The sequence below is a fragment of the Ovis aries genome, chromosome 12, assembly GCF_016772045.2.
Source record: "Ovis aries strain OAR_USU_Benz2616 breed Rambouillet chromosome 12, ARS-UI_Ramb_v3.0, whole genome shotgun sequence".
NCBI lineage: Eukaryota > Metazoa > Chordata > Mammalia > Artiodactyla > Bovidae > Ovis > Ovis aries.
The window spans coordinates 1,611,672-1,616,849 of NC_056065.1; the positions used below are offsets into that span (position 1 = coordinate 1,611,672).

General features: G+C 45.2%; 1 non-coding gene across 1 annotated transcript; it reads left to right on the forward strand.

Moving 5' to 3' along the window:
- Positions 1–774: 774 nt before the first annotated feature.
- Positions 775–909, forward strand: LOC114117371 (small nucleolar RNA SNORA48). Its single transcript, XR_003591074.1, has one exon. It is a non-coding gene; the product is annotated as a small nucleolar RNA SNORA48 (small nucleolar RNA).
- The last annotated feature ends 4,269 nt before the right edge of the window (positions 910–5,178 follow it).

Here is a 5,178-nt window from a genome sequence, read left to right on the forward strand (position 1 = left end):
GGAATTATAATAGCCCTGGTCAAATTTGGAAAAGAAACCATCCTTTATTCTGTATAAAGTCATGATTAAAAGTAGCTCAACAGAAAGTGATCAGCTATGCCTAAGTCTCAGCAGTAAGTCAGGAACTCAGTGAAAACCCCATCATCTTTTTAGAAAGACTAAAAGAGGCCCTCCAAAATTTCACCAATCTGGACTTAGACTCTTATGAAGGAAAGGTGATATTAAGGACAAATTCCTGTCCCAGTGTGTCTCAGATATAAGAATAAAGTTGCAAAAGTTACAACAACAAGACACTATGGCCTTCCTGGATGAGGTAGTCCAGATGACAACAAATTCCTTTTATAATAGAGAACAGGAGAGGAAGGCCAAGGCCCAGAAAAGGGAAAGAAGGAAGGAGGAAAGGCATGCCAAAATGCTGGCCACCCAGCAGCCAACTCAGAGTCCTGAAGGACAAGGCACGAGACAAATGCCAAATCTGCAGACAGTCAGGACATTGGGCTAAGCAATGTCTGAATATGGCACACCTCCTATAACAGCCTGTCACCAATGCCACCAACGGGGGCACTGGGCAGCGCCCTGCCCTTGGGGCCCGAGAGTCCTGGGGTCAAACTCCAAGCCGTCCCCTATAGTGGTCCAGCAGGATTGAAGCAGCCCACTCCAGCCAGCCCACTCCAGCCAGCCCCCATATCTCAGATAACCATCACAGGGCTGGAGCCAAGGGTGCAACTGGTTGTGGCAAGTAGGTCTGAAAATTTTTTCATCAACACTGGGCTGCGTCCCTGATCTGGGTAGAGTGGCACCTAGTTGGTGGCGCCTGTCTCATATCAGTGAGGGACAAAACAACTCCTTGTTTATCCCAGCTTGGCTTTTGCTCTGTGCCCATGCCTGGTTCATGCCCTGGACACATCGAAAAAAAAAAAAAAAACACTGGGCTGCCTACTCTGTACTGACCTCCTACTCGAGAACCATCTCCCCCCCCCCCAGACCTGTGCCATTTTGGGTGCCATAGGAAAAACATTTACAAAAGAATTCACCCAGGCACTTCTTAGCTGCTGGGGTGGTCAGATATTTTCCCACCAGCCCCTGGTGGTTCCTGAGTGTCCCACTCCTCTGTTATGAAAGGACATACTCACCAAACTGGGAACCACCTTTATGATGGGGAACTTTTCAGCCCTTAGGGCTCTACAAGTCCTAATTATAGTTGAGGAGCAAACAACAGCGCCCCACCACCACCACCATGAGAAGGGGCCAAAGACCTTGGGAGGACAGAATTAACCCTGAGGTGTGTAATTCGGCTCCTAAACATTTTGGCAAATTCAGACTGAAATTGAAGAAAGCAGGGAAAACTGCTAGACCACTCAAGTATGACCTAAATAAAATCCCTTATGATTATACAGTGGAAGTGAGAAATAGATTTAAGGGCCTAGATCTGATAGATACAGTGCCTGATGAACTATCGAATGAGGTTCGTGACATTGTACAGGAGACAGGGATCAAGACCATTCCCATGCAAAAGAAATGCAAAAAAGGAAAATGGCTGTCTAGGGAAGCCTTACAAATAGCTGTGAAAAGAAGAGAAGAGAAAAGGAAAGATGTAAGCATCTGAATGCAGAGTTCCAAAGAATAGCAAGAGGAAAGATATAAGCATCTGAATGCAGAGTTCCAAAGAATAGCAAGAAGAGATAAGAAAGCCTTCTTCAATGATCAATGCAAAGAAATAGAGGAAAAGAACAGAATGGGAAAGACTAGAGATCTCTTCAAGAAAATTAGAGATACCAAGGGAACATTTCATGCAAAGATGGGCTCGATAAAGGACAGAAATGGTCTGGACCTAACAGAAGCAGAAGATATTAAGAAGAGGTGGCAAGAATACACGGAAGAACTGTACAAAAAAGATCTTCATGACCCGGATAATCACGATGGTGTGATCACTCATCTAGAGCCAGACATCCTGGAATGTGAAGTCAAGTAGGCCTTAGAAAGCATCACTATGAACAAAGTTAGTGGAGGTGACGGAATTCGAGTTGAGCTATTTCAAATCCTGAAAGATAATGCTGTGAAAGTACTGCACTCAATATGCCAGCAAATTTGGAAAACTCAGCAGTGGCCACAGGACTGGAAAAGGTCAGTTTTCATTCCAATCCCAAAGAAAGGCAATGCCAAAGAATGTTCAAACTACCACACAATTGCACTCATCTCACATGCCAGTAAAGTAATGCTCAAAATTCTCCAAGCCAGGCTTCAGCAATATGTGAACCGTGAACTTCCTGATGTTCAAGCTGGTTTTAGAAAAGGCAGAGGAACCAGACATCAGATTGCCAACATCCACTGGATCATGGAAAAAGCAAGAGAGTTCCAGAAAAACATCTATTTCTGCTTTATTGACTATGCCAAAGCCTTTGACTGTGTGGATCACAATAAACTGTGGAAAATTCTGAGAGAGATGGGGATACCAGATGACCTGACCTGCCTCTTGAGAAATCTGTATGCAGGTCAGGAAGCACAGTTAGAACTGGACATGGAACAACAGACTGGTTCCAGATAGGAAAAGGAGTACGTCAAGGCTGTATATTGTCACCCTGCTTATTTAACTTCTATGCAGAGTACATGATGAGAAACGCTGGACTGGAAGAAACACAAGCTGGAATCAAGATTGCCGGGAGAAATATCAATCACCTCAGATATGCAGATGACACCACCCTTATGGCAGAAAGTGAAGAGGAACTAAAAAGCCTCTTGATGAAAGTAAAAGAGGAGAGTGAAAAAGTTGGCTTAAAGCTCAACATTCAGAAAACGAAGATCATGGCATCTGGTCCCATCACTTCATGGGAAATAGATGGGGAAACAGTGGAAACAGTGTCAGAGTTTATTTTTTTGGCTCCAAAATCACTGCAGATGGTGATTGCAGCCATGAAATTAAAAGACGCTTACTCCTTGGCAGAAAAATTATGACCAACCTAGATAGCATATTCAAAAGCAGAGACATTACTTTGCCGACTAAGGTCCGTCTAGTCAAGGCTGTGGTTTTTCCAGTAGTCATGTATGGATGTGAGAGTTGGACTGTGAAGAAGGCTGAGCACCAAAGAATTGATGCTTTGAACTGTAGTGTTGGAGAAGACTCTTGAGACTCCCTTGGACTGCCAGGAGATCCAACCAGTCCATTCTGAAGGAGATCAACCCTGGGATTTCTTTGGAAGGAATGATGCTAAGGCTGAAACTCCAGTACTTTGGCCACCTCATGCAAAGAGTTGACTCATTGGAAAAGACTCTGATGCTGGGAGGGATTGGGGGCAGGAGGAGAAGGGGACGACAGAGGATGAGATGGCTGGATGGCATCACTGACTCGAGGGACATGAGTCTGAGTGAATTCTGGGAGTTGGTGATGGACAGGGAGGCCTGGCGTGCTGTGATTCATGGGGTCACAAAGAGTTGGACATGACTGAGTGACTGAACTGAACTGAACTGAAACTTTTTGACAGAATGAAGATATAAATATCTCACACCAAAGCACAGATGGTCCAGACACAGGTCACTTACCTCAGAGTTCAAATTATGCGTGGGAGATCAAATTTTGACTGTCTTCCAACTGAGTGCAAGGGATTCTCCAGTTGCCTGTCCATCTGACTTGAGAGAAATTGTGGCCCTTCTTGGGGTTAACTAAGTATTGTAGAATCTGGATACCCTGCTGTGGCCGAATCACTCAGCCCTTACATGAAAGCTTAGAAAGACAGGATGGTTCAATTCCAATGGCATGATGATGTCCTCAAAAGAAGGCTGAAGCTGCTCTAAGGCAGGCCTTAATCCAGGCACCTGCTTTAAGGCTGCTGGGCCCAGAGAAGCCATTCCAACTGTATGTTCATGAGAGGGAATGGATAGCCTTGGGATTGCTAACTCAAAGGCTGGGACCTGAACCCCAGGCAGTGGCTTATATATCTAAGAGGCTTGACCCAACTGTCTGAGGCTAGCCTCCCTGCTTTCAAAACCTAGCAGCCATAGTGGTCCTAATAAAAGATGTCCTAAAGCTCTCACTAGGAGGTAAGCTAACTATTTTTACCAGCTACCAAGTGAAACAACTTCTAAGTGGAAAAGGCCACTTATGGATGTCAGAACAAAGGATCCTCAGATATCAGTGATCAGTTTAGTGATCAGTTCAGTCGCTCAGTCGTGTCCAACTCTGTGATTCCATAGACTGCAGCACACCAGGCCTCCCTGTCCGTCACCAACTCCCAGAGCTTGCTCAAACTCATGTCCATTGAGTCAGTTGGTTGATGCCATCCAACCATCATCCTCTGTCATCCCCTTCTCCTCCTGCCTTCAATCTTTCCCAGCATCAGGGTCTTTTCCAGTGAGTCAGTTCTTTGCATCAGGTGGCCAAAGTATTGGAGTTTCAGCTTCAACATCAGTCCTTCCAATGAATATTCAGGACTGATTTCCTTTAGGATGGACTGGTTGGATCTCCTTGCAATCCAAGGGACTCTCAAGAGTCTTTTCCAACACCACAGTTCAAAAGCATCAATTCTTCTGTGCTCAGCTTTCTTTATAGTCCAACTCTCACTTCCATACATGACCATGGGAAAAACCGTAGCCTTTGACAAGGCAGATATCAAGTAATGCTAATGGACAACCTGGGATTGACCATAGTCTGCTGTGGGACTCTCAATCCTGCTACTGTCCTTCCCTTGACAGAAGAGTCTCTCCCTTTTCACTCTTGTGTAGAAATTTTAGACCATTGGACAAAACCCTGAGGGGGATTATTGGAAGAACCTCTGACCAATCCCAAGAAAATTTGGTACACTGGTGGGAGCAGCTTTGTCTTAGATGGGGAAAGGAGAGCAAGGTATGATGTAGTCTCCAACCGTGAGACCATAGAGGTGAAACCTCTACCACTAGGAACTTCAGCCGAATTCACTGAGTCCATAGCTCTGACTTGGGATTTAGAACTGGGGAAAAGGAAGAGAGTAACTCTTTACAACGACTCCAAGTATGCCTTTCTGGTGCCACAGATACATGCTGCCACTTGGAAAGTAAGGGGCCACTGACCACTCAAGGGTCCCCAGTCAAGTATGGTGACTAAATTCTTAGGCTCTTGAAGGCAGTCCATCTGCCCGCTGAGGTTTTGTTCTCCCACCATTAAAGTGAAAGCATTAGTCACTCAGTCATGTCTGACTCTTTGCAACC